This window comes from Equus asinus, chromosome 14 (genome assembly GCF_041296235.1).
Source record: "Equus asinus isolate D_3611 breed Donkey chromosome 14, EquAss-T2T_v2, whole genome shotgun sequence".
Classification (NCBI taxonomy): Eukaryota; Metazoa; Chordata; class Mammalia; order Perissodactyla; family Equidae; genus Equus; species Equus asinus.
The window spans coordinates 7,770,490-7,788,074 of NC_091803.1; the positions used below are offsets into that span (position 1 = coordinate 7,770,490).

At 46.3% G+C, this 17,585-nt stretch overlaps 1 pseudogene; it reads left to right on the forward strand.

Moving 5' to 3' along the window:
- The window catches only part of LOC123276647 (heparan sulfate glucosamine 3-O-sulfotransferase 4-like), a 71,381-nt pseudogene that overhangs the window by 22,184 nt on the left and 31,612 nt on the right, over window positions 1-17,585 (forward strand).

Here is a 17,585-nt window from a genome sequence, read left to right on the forward strand (position 1 = left end):
AATCACAAATCACTGTGAAATCTCCAGTGCTTGGGCCAAGTATGCCAAGAAGCACCTGAAATTCATTTTTAAAGCAGCAATCCTGTCTAGAAATTAAGCTGTGAGTTTTACCTTACTTTCCCTTTCTTCCCCATCTCTAACCTCATTCTAGTGCAATTTAGGTTACAACAGCATCTTCCAGGGAGAGCATTCATATCTGCACGTGGTCAGAAAGTGTATCTGTCTGTATATATAAAATCGTATTAAAGCTGGTTTCCTTATTATTCCATTTTAGAACATCCCTGTAGCTAAATGGTGTTCAAAGTAAACATGGAGAACAGAAAGCATCCATCTCTACCTAGTGGGGCAAAAAATGACTGAATTCCCATACCATATAAATACCCCATGAAAACACAGAGGAATCCTTGATCCACCCAACATTCACTGAGTATCTGCCTCGTGGCAAGCACTGCGGATGTGCTTGGATACAAAGATAAATAAAACGTGGGCTCCACTCCCAGCAGTTCAACATCTAGCAGTCTTTGTCCCATGCTCTTAAATCTTGCTAAGGATTGGGTTTTGTTTGTAATAGAAATTCTAAAGCAGGGACAGAAGAAGTTATCTTTTCTAAATTGCCCACCTCTGTTGTCTAATTATTCCACTGAGGAAAACACTTGGTCCTGGGTTAGTTCGCTGAGCTCAGATATGTTTTGCTGACACACAGAGTCTGGGCAGCATCCAGCCCCCCGTTTACTCCCTGGTCTTTAAGTCTAGTAAGTATTTTATCATTTACACCTTTCGATGTCCAAAGAGAGTGCCGCTCGGGGTTTAACACATGTAATTTCCTTTACTACCTCCCCAAATAACGGGGTCATTTCAGGACCAGGACAGTTTGGCACTGGGACGTGTTTCCCAGAAGTACTAATAGCTCGAGAGAGGAGCAAGTGTCTTCACAGCTGCAGGTCTGGGTGCCGAACTTTCTACTGCCGGTGAGAATCATGTCCCAGTGAAAATGTAGAAGTGAACCAACCCTGAAAGGGATAAGGTGACAGGGAGTGGTGTTTACTTGAGTCAGAGAGTAACTGAAAATGACTTCTGCAGCTGGAATCAAACAAAGGGTTGAAGGTCAACTTCCTCTTTGATTTTGGCTAGTCAGCAGTTCAAGCAGCCTTTTCAAATGTTTCGTGTCTGCTGACTTGTCCAACTCTATAAAAGACCCCACATCTTGCACCGACCTGCACCTCTTGGGCACTGGAGCAAAACAAAAGGAAAAATGTTCCGTCTTATTAGAATTAATGAAGTCATGCCACTCACATCTGTCCACGTTACTCCACTTTGGTCACCACCATTGTGGTCCATGCTGACATCATTTCTCTCGTAGATTACTGCAGTGGCCTTCTCACTGGTCTCTCACATCCTGTTTACCCCATCCAAAGCATTCTTCACATTAAATCACTGTAATTCATTAATTCACAGTATTAATTCACAGTAATCTTTTGGAAACTCAAATAATACAACTAAACTCTGAATACCCTACACATATAAAGAAATCCTAACTTAAAAATTTCCCCTGGCTCCCCATTGCTCCAAAGACTTAACTAGTTGATTTGGCCCAGAGAACTCTGCTTAATCTGTGCCTCCCACGCTTTTCCCTCTTCTTGCTGCATCACGTTCCTCCCTCCTCACTCTCTCTGCTCTCATCACCCAGATTCCTCTGCCTGGAACACTTCTCCCTCCCTGCTTTGCCAAGTTGTCTCCTACTCACCTTTTACCTCTTAAGCCTTATCAGCTCCTGAGGGGTGGGTGAGGAAGACCCTCTTCTCCTTGGTTAGGCCAAATCCCCATGTTTTGAACTCCCTTGGCACCGACAACCAGCTCATGAACCCTTCATAGAATGTAACATGGGACATTTACACAATCTTGTATGATTAATTTCTGCCTGATCTCCCCTCTAGACTGTAAGATCCATGAAGGCAGAGACTCTACCTTTTTGCTTACCATTGTATTCCAGACCCTGGCATAGTGTCTGGCACATGTTAGGTACTAAATAAATTCATTCTGAAGGAAGGAAGAATGAATGAGTGGTAAATTGATACTTCTACAATAATAAAGAGGAGGCCTAGCATTTTAAATGAGTGATAATAATGGGTAGCACATATTAAACTTCTAGTGTTAGGTAAACACTGTTCAAAACTCTTTACTCATTCATTCCAGTTCCGAGGACCAACCCTATCAGTACACGTCAGTATCTGCACATAATAGATGAGATCTGAGACTCAGGCTACTTGTGCAAGGCCAGGCAGCCAGTGTAAGGTGAAGCCTTAACAGTTGTCAATATTGTTACTCTATTTATTACTATTCTCACCTTGGTGGAGTTCCTAAGAGTGCCATCGTCAAAGGGGGTGGTGTTGGGCAGGCACAGCCCTGCCCCCAGGCCTCTGAGCGCCTGCTAAGGCTGGGCCTGGAGTGAGAGTTTGGGGGCCCGGGGGCTGTGAGGGCCTGCCCACCGTAATGGAAATGGCAGATGGAGGAAAGGATCCTTCAGGCTGGGCAGTGGGGAAGGTCACTCAGGCATCCAGAAACCTTCCTCAGAACCTGTCTTTGAATTAAATCTCAACTCATATCTTCCAGAAGCCTGAGGTGAGATGTCTGGCCGTGTTGCTAGTGCCGTCGCCCTCAAGAAGCCAAACAGGCTCTCAGTCTCTCAGGCCCTGCCCCCGGACGTGGCCCCGCCCCAGAGCATGCTGGGCAGGACCTCCCCATAGATCCCTCCCATTGCCAATGTATTCCTCCAGAGGATTCTGAGCTCTGCTTGGTGTTTCCAGCTGTGATGAGGTAAATGTAGTCTTGGTCCTCTGGAAAAGTAGATAATTAAGGCAGATAGTCCACACATGTGAAAGTGTTGTGACTTGGAAAGGGCGGGCAGATCCCAGGTTGGGAGGATTAAGGAAAGCATTGAGGGAAACCTTTCAGTATGGTGGGAAGGAAGGAGGAAAGAAGAGATGGAGGATCTCGTTTTGGTTTTGGTTTTGTTTTGTGTTGAAGTGTTTATGAAGAAAAGTTCCCATCTGATGACTTCTCTGTTTCCCTCTGGTGGTCCAGCACATATGATCAATGAGCGAGGAGTGTGGACAAGGTGTAGGAAAGTGGAATTGTTTTGAGAACTTAGGCAAGCGAGTTGACTGAGAAAACAATCACAGAAGCTCCCCCGAGACAGGGCCTCTGTTTGTTGCCTCCACTGGGTGTCCCAAGTGCTTGGAAGAGCGTCTGGCACATGGTAACACAGGAGGAATGACTGGATTCGGAGGCAGTGGTGGAGCTGAGCAACAGATGTAGAACAGAAGTTTATGGGGCACAAACACACTTGTGTGATTTTATCCAAGAGGAAGCAGGCCCTTATTTGAAGGCAGTTCTAAAACAGGCAGAGTTGGATTTTGCTAGACAGGACGAATGAAAGAAGGGGGTAGGCTGTTTAGAGCAGAGCAGTATATTTAGGTTTAGGATTAGGTGATGCCCCATGAAGTTTTCCTTGGAGAGGGAGGAAATGAAGACAAAGGTTGTCAGGTGAGCAGGGGAAAGTATAGAGTGGCTTGTAGTTCCTGAATAGGTTGAGGCATTAGCATGCTGAGGGCATAAGCTGAGAGGATAAAGGGAGGAATGTCAGACTGTATTTTTTCAGAACACACAAGTGTTGCTGGTGATAAGTTCTAGGATATGGCCATAACTGAACTGGAATGAAGGTAAGGGACTCTAAGATGAGAAGGAGCAGACAGTGAGAGATCAGATCATTGGATGGTCTATCTGCATGGATGTTGGGGCCTCTGATTGATTCCTTCCACTTTGAGTTCCTTTCCTGTCCACAGAATTGGCATTTCCTCTAACTCTAACCTTCAGTCCATGGCATGACTCTGGACCAGAAGGCAGAAATGGGGTGGTGAGAGAGAGGGCTGAAGTAGACATCCGTTTTGTTTTTGTTTTTATTTTGACACTCAGCATTCACTCACCTTCCAAAAATAGTCCTTCTTTTGCCCTCTGGGGATCTAACCCCGTTGTCAATTTCAGTCCATGTCAGGTGGAGTTGTTTATCACTAACGCTCTTACTTTAAAGGAGGGCATTGAAGTCAGGCTTGGCCAAAAAGATTGGTCCATGCTTTTGGCAACAGTGATTAGTCAGGGATGGGCATGTGACCCAACAGGAAACAATAAGGCACAGTGGGACTTTTGAAGGGACTAGTGGGAGAAACAACCCATTTTTAGCTGCGCTTTTAGTTTGCAAGATGTAGCTACGAACTTGCCAGACAGACTTACAAGGTAGCCAGTCCAGAATCTAGAGCAGAGAAATGGATAGAAACTGAAACTTGATGACATCAGCTGAGCCCCAATATGAATCCTCCTGCGTGAGGGCAGCCTTACTCCCAGAGCTTTTTCAGGTGCCTGAGTCAACAGATCCTGTTTTTAAAGTCAGTTGAATTGTACTTGCCATCATTTACATCCAAAGAATCCCTCACAGCGTAAGGGGGCTCTCCATCCCTGGCTCCCTCTTCTGTGCTAGCACTCTGAATATATATTACCTTCTCTGTCCTTCAGGTCGTGCCCTTCTATAAAAGAGGGTAAAGAAACCTACTTCAAAGCATTGTAAAGTTTAAATGGGATAATATACATAAAAAGCATAAATTTGTTTCACAACATTGAAGTACAATAAGCAGTACTTAATTTTTCTAAATTAAATCTGGCTCAAAGACCCCATTTTCAAGGGTAGGAAGATATACAATAGTAGTCATTAATGGGAACTTTTTGCCTATTTAGTTAAGTATTCACCATGAAATATGTAGGTAAGAGCCTGTGATCTTGAGTCCATCTTGGTTGCCCCTGGGATTTTCATTGCCCAAGCCCTTCAGGCCCATTGAAAGGCCAGTGGCTGCACAGCCTCTGTGCTAAGTGTGAGCAATGCCATGTCTTGCGACAGCTCTCAAGATGATGGGGCTTGATGATTAGTCATCTCAGCATCATCACTTCATCCCTTAAAACATTGTGCTGTCTCCTAGAGGACTTCCACACAGAACCCGTCCACCTAAGGGACTCGTCTCTACATCCTGATTCTCAGGGTCTTGGAGCCACTGCTACCTTTAGGCAACTCTCCTTCTCTCACCCCAGCACTTGTGTCAACCCCTATCTCCTCACTCCTTGGAGCAGCCAGCTAAAGTCTCCTCCCACATGAGGGTCTGGACAGGACTGTACAACAGGTATCTCACAACTTCTGCTTGGGTTCAGGAAACATGAAAGCCATTAATAACTCCTGAACCCAGAAGCCCAGAACTTCCTGTAAGACAAATGAGGAAAGGTAACTTTTATTCCTTCTGGAATCCCCTCAGGTGGAGGGTAGAAACAGCATTATCCTGCTTCAAATGAAGGTTGCCTCAAGCTGGGCAAGAATCCCTGCAAAGGAAAATTACCTACTCTTGTCAGCCCAACCCCCTCCCACAGTGAAGCATTGCTAAACTTGCATAATACTCAGTTCCTTCTCTACCTCCTGGCCCCCATAGAAGGAAGGAACAGACCCCGAGTCTCCTGGGAGAGATAGGGAGGCAGCCTCCACCAATCTCTGAGCTTCCCCTTGGCCTCCCTAAGGAAGACCAAACGTGTCCTTGTGACCCCAGGAAAATAGCCTAAATTAGGCTCTGATCCAGGGCCAATGGAAGTTCCAGAGGAAAGGCCTCAAGAGGAGCCCCGGGGCCAGCCCCGTGGCCAAGTGGTTAAGTTCGCACGCTCCGCATTGGCTGCCCAGGGTTTCACTGGTTCGGATCCTGGGTGTGGACGTGGCACTGCTCCTCAGGCCACATTGAGGCGGCGTCCCACATGCCACAACTAGAGGGACCCACAACTGAAATATACAACTATGTACTGAGGGGATTTGGGGAGAAAAAAGAGAAAAAAAGAAGGAGAAGATTGGCAACAGTTGTTAGCTCAGGTGCCAATCTTTAAAAAAAAAAAAAAAAGAGAGAAGAGCCCCTTCTCATAGCCTGGGCCCCTTCATTGTGGCTGCAGATTACGGCACAGTTCTGAGTGTTAATCCATGTGAAGGCTGCCTCAAGAAACTGATTCCCTTAGGCAGCACCTGGTACCAGAGAAATTCACAGTGCCTGAAGCTGAGATCTGGGGTTCCCATACCCAAGCCACATCAAGGTACCAGTCAATTCATGCATTTTATTCGCCCTGACATTAGGTTTGGAGTGTGGGCTTGAGGGTATAAAAATTCAGGTAACCCATTCCCATCACATTCTATGTCACTGAAAATTCTTCGGGTGCCACAGAGTACCATGTAAATGAGACCCCCACCCCCACCCCCATGCCCCCCAAGCTGCACAGCACTGATCTCTGGGTATAAGCAGCAAGCCCATGAAATCTGTTTCTGGAGAAATTCCTCCTCATCTCTCCAGTCACTGTTCAGCTAATACGTTTTCCTTCTTTTGGTAAGAGTCCTGCTTTCCCATAGGAACTGGAATCTGGGAAAAAGGAAAACACTACTAGAAGCAGAACAAGAGTGTGGGATCACTCCTGGGTGGTACTGTCACCTCATTTGGACAGTTGACTGCCTAGATGTGCTGAGTGTGCAAATTCTGTCTCGTTGCCTCATCCAGTGTTTCTCTGAATAGAAGCAAATATCTGGGCACCAGGTATGACTTGTTTTGTGACCCCAGCCAGTAAGTCAGCCCTTTTGAGCCACCACCTCTCCCTTGGTTAGAAGCTCTTTGGCAATGGGTTCATGGAAAACATCCCAGAATGGGAGCTACATGCTGAATTCCCTAGTACTGGCTTTGCCATCGATTGTGTGATTCATTCTCTGATGTTCAAGCTGTGAGAAGCAAATTTGAAATGATGGATGTGCTATATTAACTATATCAATAAGAGCAGAAGTTAAACCTTGCAAGCTGTAGGGTTTGCTTCCTCTATAAGCCTGGCTATCTCTATGGGAACTGAAGGTTGCTTCTTTAGGCCTATAGTCGGGGAGCTAGAGCAGAGTGGAGATACGGTGGCGGAGCGAGGATGAGCCTTCTTGCACCTAAATTTCCTCCCCTCTAAGTCTGAATACTGGCAGTGGTGAGGCAGGTGGTTCTAAGGGCTCCTTTCACTTTACCGTTCATGATGACCCCACACCGCCTTTACCTCCATGCCACCTTTCCCTCCTTCTTTGGATGCTTCAATCTCTTTGATGTTTTTCTTCCAGACGTTACTCCGCTTAGCCATTAAACAGCTTTAACTTTGATGACGTGCATATGGATGAGCACAAGGATCCACTTGGTCCCTTTGGTCACTTTTGCTTCAGTGAACTCAGTGGGATGTCCGAGAAGAAACCCTTGTGTTAGGAAGAGTTCTAAGAAGGTTCCAAAGATCCCTTCTTTTGCTAGTCACACCCTTGTATAAACTGCTCCCCTTAAGTGTAAGCTGGACCTCGTGATTTGCTTCTGACTAATAGAATAAGGGAAAGGTGATGGGATATCATTTCCCTCATTAGTTTACAAGATTGTGACTTCTCTCTTGCTAGCAGACTCTCTCCTGGCTTTGATGAAGCAAGCTGCCATGTTGGAGAGGCCTACATGACAAGGAACTGAAGGTTGCCTCCGGCCAACTCCAGCCAACAGCCATCCAGGAATTGAGGCTCTCAGTCCAACAGGCCTTGAGGAACTGCATCCAGCCAGCAACTATAGAAGTGAGCAAAGAAGTGTGTATTTCCCCAGTCAAGCCTTCAGATGAGACCCCAGCCCCAGCTGCCACCTTAATTGCAGCCTTGTGAGAGACCTTGGAGCAGAGAACCCAGGTAGGCCTTGCCTAGATTCCTCACCAACAGAAACTATGAATTAATAAATACTTGGTTTTTTAAGCCACTAACTTTTGGGGTGTTTGTTATATAGTAACTAACACACCCCTAAATTACTGTAACCTTGGTGTAAGATGTAGCATGGCTGGGAAGGCAGGCACCAAATGAGAGGACAACCTCCTTGACAACATTCCTGGAGATACTGTCTTCAATCTCGAAGACTATCCCAAGTTCTCTTAGCTGCAGTGGTATCATTGTGCTCCCCCCAGCCCTGATTAGTCTCCAGGAGGTGAGGCCTAGGTAAGGTAGTGCTGGGTGGAGTGGATGGCCAGGATGTGGGGTGTTAATCTGTCTGGAAGGGACATTTTGAGCTCAAAGTGACCCTCAGGGACCATGAGGAGTGATGATGAGGTCATTCTTCCCCTCCTCATTTTTTCCTTCCTTTTCCACTCACTCCACCATTCCTTTTTCCCTACTTGTTATCTCCTTTTGCCCCAAATTCTGGGTGGCTGCCCGACGACCATTCCTACAAATGATAGCCAGGTGATCTCTTGGTCTTGCAATAATTCTACCAAGCTGGGCATCCTGAGGAAGTTTCCCTCGGGAGCGGCTCTTCCCATTCCTTGAGGTGTCCTCACATGCAGGGAGACCTCATTGTTGAGCTCAGAATGTGCCTTCCAGACAGATTACCACCCCACATATAACAGATTCTTCGGCGGGACCCACCCAGTTCCCGGACCCTGCCCTGGCCACTCCAGTGTCCACAATCGCAAAACCCACCCATACACACACCTGCACTGACTGCTCACCTGTGAGATACTCAGGAATCAGCAACTTTTTCTAAATGAAGGTAAGTTACCGTTTTCAGGAAAATATTCATATCTCTGGTCCCTTTCAGAGCTGCAAGTTATCTCCTCCTGTCTGCTCCAGGAAGGGTAGAGGAAGGGCAAGGGTGAGCTGCTCCCCATTTTCGTTAGGGTCAGCTGAGGCGTGGGGACGCGGCCCACCACCCAGACCGCCTGAGGGAGAGAAAGGCTCTTAGGAGCAGGTGACATTCATTCCTCACCAAGCGATCCAAGAGCAACATTTCCCCCTGCCACTCACCTCAGGGCCTAAACACCCCCACACTTCCAATTCCAAAACTTTCTGAGGCAACAAGGGGAAATTCTGGCTGTATCCTTCCAGGGGAACGCATCCCACCCTGCAGCTGTGTATAGTTCAGGATAGTGAGGGAGCAGATGGAAAGACAAGTTGAGCCAAGTTCTGGACTTGAAGGGTTTTTCTCATTTTGAAAAGGCCCGGAAGTTTTTAGAGTAAACTTTTTGTACTTTTTATGAAAAAGTAAAGTGTTTTAAGTACAGGACATCTGAGTAAGGTCAAATACAGGACCCAAGATAAAACTGAGAAAGCCACTGTCAGGCCCCCTACAAGGGACTGGTCATCTTGCAGAAACCAAAAGAGGAGATCAGTCAGAGCTGACTTCCCTCCTTCCTTTCCCTGAGCATAAGCGCTGGGAACCCCAAACCCACTCCCCCAAAGCACCACACAGAGAACACTACTCTCTCTTGGCAGAAACGTTTATTGAGGATGATCAGTATCCTTGGTTGTGCTAACCATGGTTCTCATCAGAGGATGTGTTCTCGTGAAAACGGCAATGCTTTCTCAACAAGGACTGAATGATTTCTTTGGGGACATTTTTCCTCCCTGGAAGTGTTGGAGAAGCATTTCCTGTTTGAATAGAGGAGTCAGATCTCTGAACACAGTGCTTTCATCAGAGGAGAGGGTGGCCGGAGGGACGTGGCATACATCATGCATGCAGGTGGGTCTTGGATGGGGCACAGACTCCCTGTAGGGTGGGGAAGGGGGTTGACTCTGGCATAAATGCTGGTCCTTGAAGGCCACAACTTTCCAGGGCTGTCTGATCCTGTCTCTTTTCTGTCTAACCCTTGTACGAAAACTCTTGTCAGGAGGGACAGCATCTTGGCTGCAGGATGTGGTCCTTGCCCATTCCCCTGGCTGTGGGTCAGAGAGAGCCCCGTAGTTGGAGGGATGTCCCTCATCAGGCTCTACCTGGGCCTGCAGTTCCCCCTTCTGCTGACTTAACTCTGCAGCCTCAGGTTCGTATCTCCATGCCAGTTTCTCCTCTAGGATCTTCCCGATGGCTGCCATGAGCTCATGAGCTTCAGGAGGCCCACAGCTCACGAGAGCTGCACTTTGAGCTGGGTCTCGGAGCGGTGCAAAGGTTGTCGTGAACTTGGCTTTTTGCTGGGGACTTTCCTGCCCTGTGATTTTTTTCTTGGAATTAATCCACTGAAAAAACTGCCTCATTTTTTTTCTGAAGTAACTTTCAGGAGGAAACTGTTCATTCTGTGACAGATACGGGGAAGTGCCCTCTAATTCTCTGTCCTCAATAGAGTGGCTCTTCTTTCTGGCTTTAGACGTCCCAACTCCTGAATCCTCTCTTCCACATTCTCCTGCTCTGGAGTCCAGAGGTCTCACTGTCTTTGCAGCTGGTGGGAAATTCCTGTCCTGGCATTTGTATGAGACATGCTTAGAGGCCCAGGGTTCCCGCCAATCCCCATTGTCCTCCAAGTGGACTTGCAGCACCTGGGAAGCTCCCATGTCCCCACTGGAGACGCTCTGGGACTGAGTCAGTGAGGAGTCGGAAGGCAAGCTATCTGAAGTAAGGGATATGTCAGCGGGAGAGCCTTTAGGCTGGCTATGTTCCTTGCTCTTCAATTGCAACTTCAACTCGGTAAGGAGCTGTTTTTTAATGTCTGGTGGCTTGGAATCTTGGGGAACTGGTATTTTTGGTGAGGGACATTCACTGGTCAGGGTAGTTTCTACTTTGCTCACATTGATATTTACCATTTGGGAGCTTCCCAACTTGTTGGTTGTCAAGATGTCACAAGATTGTGATGTAAGAACGCACAGCTCCTCAGCCTTGAATATCTCCCTGAAGTTCATGGTGGACGTGGAAAAATGTTTTCAATTCTTCTCCACCATCTTTTGGCCCTGAATCATGTCCTCTCTATCACTGGAACTCACATTCTCATCCCTTGGCACATGTCCAGCCCCAGCTTGCCTTGTGGGCACCTCTCAGCTGCATCTGTTATTGTCTAGTGCAGTCTTACTCTGACTCACTTTGTCTATAAAGCTGTGTGTGAGGATCTCTGAAGTCTGTCTGCCATGCTCGATTGCCTGGATGTCCTTGGCAAGCTCCTGGTCGATATCAGAGTGGGATGGTTTTAGGGCCCCCGTCCTTCGTTGCCCACAGATGAGGTAGCAGGGAGTGGAAGATCCAGGATGGGGACTGAATTCGTTGTTTTCACCTTATTTCCCTGAAAACTTTTAGAGCTTTCCTCAAGGGGCTTGGAAACCTCAGCTTTTGGAATCCACCCCAGAAATATAGGTGGCTGAGGAGAGAAAGTCAAATTGGGGAAGAGGCCATGTTTTGGCTTCTCTCGACTTATGGGATTTTATGGATTCAAGAACTTTGAGAGGTAGGCCCCACCTCTGACTCACACGAAACCTTATAATATGGGCTTCTAGCACCTGTCGGGTGTTGGGATCCAGAAAAGAAAGCTCTGGAGTGGTCATCTGGGGGTGGACCCCACCTACTGTTATGTTTTTCAAATTTCTGTTTTCCATATTGTTCTGGGAACTCCCAGAAGGAGGGGATGGGTTGTCCTCAGCCAGCCATGAATGACACACCCCGAGGGGGATCCTCCCGGCAGTGATCTGCCAAAACTTCTGGCTTAGATGTAATCTAAGAATGGTTTTCATTTCATTCTGGTCTGTGTCCTTCCTTGAGACATTTAAGAGTTGATTCCCTGAGTAATTCCTTGAGTGACACACACAGCTACTTTTTGTCTCTGAGGCAGCCCTCAGACTCTTTAGTAGGTAGCATTCTGAGACCCTTGGAGGACTATCTTCTGGGCTCTTCTCTAGGATATGTCCAAGATTCCTCTTCATGTCCTGCCTTAGTTGAAACTTTGTTGAGATCGTCTCATGGAAGCTTCCTGGGAAACTCAATTCAGTCTCTGCTAGATCCTTGCTACTCTGGCCCTGAAGCTGACAGAGCTGTGAGTGAGTGTGTCTGCCTTTTTGCTGAGATGTTTCTGTACATTTACACAGAGACTCTAGATTCCTACTGGCATGGAGGCAGCAGTGTGAGAATAGCCTCCTTGGAATGTGGAGCTCCATTTTATCCTGGGGTTCACTGGTGATATGAAAATGGCCAGGAAGGACAGAGACTGGTACATAGGCATGGGAGGACTGGCTGACCAAAGGAGGGGTGAGAGCTTGAGGACAAGTGGCTTCTTGAGATTTTTGGAATGCAGGGACTAAACCCCACAGACTTTCTTGTTGCTTCTGCAACATGTGCCATTTCAGGTGTTGATTTTCAGTTGAGATGTGAGAGTCTGACTCAATCTGGGATCTATGGAAAGACACTCCATGGTCCCTAATCTGGGATGGAGAAGAAGATGGTAGGATTGAGAGTGGGGATTGAAGGTGGGCATGGGGCTGGACCTGAGTGAAGGGTGGGGGCTGGGATTGGGGGTTGGTCTGAGAGAAGGGTTGCGGATGTACATCGGAGAGGGGAGGAGGGTGAGAATGGGGAAGTGGTGGAGATTCTGGATCCCACATCTTGACTGCAGAAGCATTACAGATTCCATTGAATAAGACAAAATGAGACCCTAGTGGGGCACTACTACTAGAAACCAGGAGAGTGGCCACCAGGGACTCACTGTGCAGAGAGGGAAGACCCCAAAAGAGCTGGGTATATTTCTGCTGCAAGTTTTCTCCCAAAGTCTTGACATACAGTAGCTGTTGACGAATGCTCAGCTGCTCTGGTTTGCCTGTGATGTCCCAGCCAGCTTTGGGGGCTGTGGTGTCTTGTACGTCAAGTGGCTGCAATGAATTCCCTGAAGACATCCGTTGGTTTTCTGAGCACATTTGTTTTGAAAATAGTCCTTCCTCCTTTTCTTTCTTCTCTAAAATCTGGAAATCCATTCTCTTTTTTATTTGTCTTGCCAAGAATGCCTGACCGTTAAGGCCAAGGAAAGAATGGCTGCTGGCCTCCATGTGATTGGTAGCAGAGTCTCCCCAGAGACAGGTCTCTGGTAGACAGAGGGAAACTTGCTCTCGTTGAAAATCAGAGTGTGATAATGTGGGGAGGAACATGTTCCTGGCAGGAGCCTGACAACAAGAGAATTCTGAAATTGACAGACTTGAATGGTCAGTGCCTCTGACTGTTGGGACATAAGTGGACAACCCACCAGGGCTATCTGGAGATGAGTTCTCTGGAACAGACTTCAATAAGATGGAAACCGATTTAGATTGAGTCACAGTTAAAGGGTGGTCTGTCGGTGGTGAGACAGACAGGCTGGTGGTCCGTGATGACAAGCTAGTGAATCAAGCTAGTGGATTCATTATCTGGGACAAATTTGGTAAGGCGTTAATATCTTGGGAAAGGGTGCGGTCAAGAGAGAAGATCGTATTCAGAGACAGAGTGGCCTCTGGTTGGAGAATAGGATCCATTGCCTGGGTGTCATGTGGTGGGAGAGGGGGAAGGGCAAGGGGTTGGGGTGGGGAATGGTCTGCTGGGAATTTGGACTCCAAGGGAGGAAAAGGCTCTGGTGGCATAGAGTGACCCGGTGGTGAGGGTGAAAGAAAGTCAGCTAAGGGTGTCATTGGGTTAGGTGAGAGAACGGAGGGGGGCGGTGGGGAAGGGTCAGGTGGAGGGGATGGTGTTAGGTCTCCTGGAGGGACTTCTGAGAAGGCGGAGGACAGAGTAAATGATGACTCAGTCCCAGAAGCTGTGGAAGCCAGAGAGGACACAGAGGCAGTATCATCTTCCAGGTCCTCCAGGAACAGCAGCCAATTGACCTCCACGGTTGTGCTATTACACACCTCCCAGGAGGGATCTGGACATAGCAGTTGACGAAAGCAGATGGTATCGCGATGCTGGTCCCGGGGACTGAAGGAGACAGGATATACACAGCTGCAGCCAGGACCAGAACAAATATATGGGGCCCTGGCAGGTCTGACAGAGGTAGGGGCACCCATTGCATACTGTCCTTTCACATCCCCCCACTTCCTTGAGCTCACAATCTGTGTTGTTTCCTTCTCCCCAAGACTTTCACAATCTGGATTTCAAAATCTGAGGATTTTCCCTCCCTTATCAATGTCACATTTCACTGAGGCCCTAGAAATTCTTAGACCCTACTAAGAAGCAGGATACAGGAAAGAAGGATTGTGTTTAGTCACCTTTGCAGCAGAGAAAGCACCTTCCTTGCCTCCTCTGCTTCGCTCTGGCAAGCTCTCCCACCTGGGAAACCAGAAAAGTGATGAAGACAGAAGCAAAGAGATCTTTTAGGAGGCAGAGTAGAATGTCCTTTATGGTACCCTTGGTAGATTGGACTTGGAGAGCTCCAAGAATTAGGATTCAAGATCGCATGGTTAATGATAATAATAAAGCTCACGTATGTATGTTGCTTTATCATTCACAAAGGGCTTTCATTCATATATGTATGTCATCCCATGTGAGGCTCAAAAACACCATGTGAGGAACATAGGTCACTGGTTACTTCAAGGAAGAATCTGATCATCCAGGAAGTCAAAGTACTTTCACAAGGTCAGGAGACAGAAGTTCTGACTCTTGACATCTCATATGGCCACTTATTGGGCAACGCCCATTGCCCAGGTCCATCACTGCTTCATGCCCAGAGCTGGGCAGAGCAGGAATCTGAGAAATGTTTCAGGTTCTGACTGCTTTCCCATGAGCCTCTCCTCTGAGGGCTCTGTTTTCTGAGAGGGACTGTATCTAGTGACTGACATCCTCAGAGACCATGGACCTGGGACCTCATGGAAAAGACAGGAAGGGTCACCCTTGGAGAGCTCAGGTGGGATAGGTAGAACCTTACCACTTGGTGTTCCACCTTTTCTTCTCCTCTTGGCTCCGTCCTGACACTGAGAACAATAAGAAAAGAATGAGGGGCTGGGACTCATTGGTCTCACTTCTCTGTTTAGGAAAGTCAGATATTTGTTATCCAAGAATAATATGACTCTCTATTTTAATTCCTATAATTTTGCGTTCCTTCCTTTTATTAATTTTTAAAGGTGATAAAATTCTTTCAGTTTTTCCTTCTTTGAAAACCTCGAAGGAGGATTTTTGGCTATGAGGTCCACACTTGATATTCTCAGTCAGAAGTCCTCTGCTCAAGGAGGGCATAGACTCTGAGACCCACAGTCACATCTGTGCTTCCTCAGATAGGCCTCTGTATCCTGGGACAGAGCTCTTGCTCCAGCATCTGCTCAGAGACTCAGCTCTGTTCTCCTGATCTGCCCAACACGAAGGAAGGCTTGGCAAGTGGCGCCTGACATGGCAAGATGACTCATGATCAAGTGCTGGGAACGGTGTTCTCCTACACAGATCTGAAATGCTAAATAACTGAATCAAGGACTACAGAATCACTGTTTGGGATTTTATTTGGGAACCTACCAGCACACCCAGACAGTCTGTGAGCTTTAAATGGAATCCTTAGTCCTCCCTGAAGCCCTAGTTCTGCCTGTTCTCTTCCCCTAAGAGAGCAATGGTCTGTCCTCTCCTCAGACTTCCCATTTTAGGTGTCTCTCTGGCCCAGCCAAACTCATTTAAAAATGTGAGAAAGGAAACAGGAAAATAAAGAATTATTCTTTGAGGAGTGACTTTTGGTTCCAGCTCCAACACTTAAAGAGCTTGGGAGTCTTTACTACGGTCCTTAGGAGAAGCAAAAGCTGAGCAAACTGAAAATCAGTGGCTTTTCTTGAAGTCACCGGAGAATTGAGGTTGCAGGGCAAACTACTACCCAAAATCTTCAGAGAGGGTGAATGCAGAGAATCACAGTTAAGATCAGCTTACCTGGAGCAGAAGCCACTAGAGCCATAAACTGGTAGAAACACGTAAAAGACACTGACAAACTGCTGAGGATGCATGTGGGCTAGCATGAAAGTGAGAAACTCCTGGAGGACCGTTTAAGGGGAGGCCCCACCTACTCGTGAGTTTTACTTCCAGGAACCCTACTAAGTTCTCACAGTGAAGAACCATGAAGAAACTCTGATGTTTCTGGCACGGGAGGGTGGGGGAGAAAGGTTACCATTTTGAAAGGATTTTGAAATATCCCGAATGTGCTCCGTAATAGAAGCCTCCTCAGCAGGGGAAAAGACTACCAAGCCTTATCCCACGTGGGTGAAGGGCAGTTACCCAACTGCAGCCCCCTGTAGCCTTCCCGTCTCATCTAAAGAGTTGAAAGAAAAGAAAAAAAAAGCTTAGAAACACTTGTGAACGTCACAACCCAGGGACACAGGCCCACTAAAAGATTTAATTATATCCCCTCCCTTAACACCTTCCCACCGCGTCCCCAGGGCTGCAGTATAGTGATGGGATCATAGCTGAAAGAGTTGCAAGGCATGGGCTCTGTTTAAGGAGGAGATTTAGGGGAACCTAAAGACACAAGAAACACAAAAACAAGGACACTAGAGGAAATGGAAGCCTCTGATACGCACAGCTACGGTAAATATTAAACACAGCCCAACACCTAGCCAGATGAGCATAAAACTTCACACTAAAGGTTTATTTATTTCAGTTCCTATTTCCTAATACAGCGTGTCTGGCTTTCAACCAAAAATTACAAGGCATCCTAAAAGGCAAGAAAAAACAGTCTAAACAGACAAAGCAAGCATCAGATCCACATTCACATTGACACAGGTTTTGGAATTATCACACATAGAATCCAAAATAACCATGATTAGTATGTTAAGGGCTCTGATGGAAAAAATAGATGGCACACAAGAACAGATGAGGAATGTCAACAGACAGAGGGAAATTCTAAGAAAGAATCAAAAGGGAATGTTAGAAACCAAAAACACTACAAGAAATGGAGAAGGCCTGTGATTGGCTCATCTGTAGATTGCATACGGCCAAGGAAGGAATATGTGAGTTTGAATATATGTCAATAGAAACTTTGCAAACTGAAATGCACAGAGAGAAAGAAAAAAAGTTTTAAAGCCCAGAATATCCAAGAACTGTGAGACAGTTTCAAAATATGTAGCATGTGTAATTGGCATACCAGAAGGAGAAAAGAGAAAGAACAGAGTAGAAAAATATTTGAAGTAATGATGGCCAAGGATTTTCCAAAATTAATGACAGGTTAACCATAGATTGTAGAAGCTCAGAAAAGACCCCAACAAGATAAATACTAAAAAAGTCTATACTTGGACATATCGTCTTCAAACTGTAGGAAACCAAAAGATAAATCTTGAAAGAATCCAGAGGAAAATAAACACCCTACATCTAGAGGAACAAGGATGAGAATTGTGGGATTCTCATCATAAACCATGCAAGCAAGAAGAGAGTGAAGTGAAATATTTAAAGTGTTGAAAGAAGAAAAAACACCACCCACCTAGAATTTTCTATCTAGTGAGATTATCATTCAAAAGTGAAGGAGAAATAAAACCTTTCTCAGACAAACAAAAACTGAGGGAATTCATCAGCAGCAGACCTGCTCTGCAATAAATATTTTTTAAAAGTTCCTCAGGGAGAAGGAAAATGATACCTTGGATCCTCATTAAAAAGAGGAAGAGAAGGAATAAATTAAGGTAAAATGAAACTTTTATTTTTCTTATTCTCAATTGAGCTAATAATAATAGTGACAATGTATTGGGTGATTATAGTATATGGATAAGTGAAAGGAATGAAAACACTGTTACAGAGGACTTACATTAGTTATAAATGTATATTACAAAC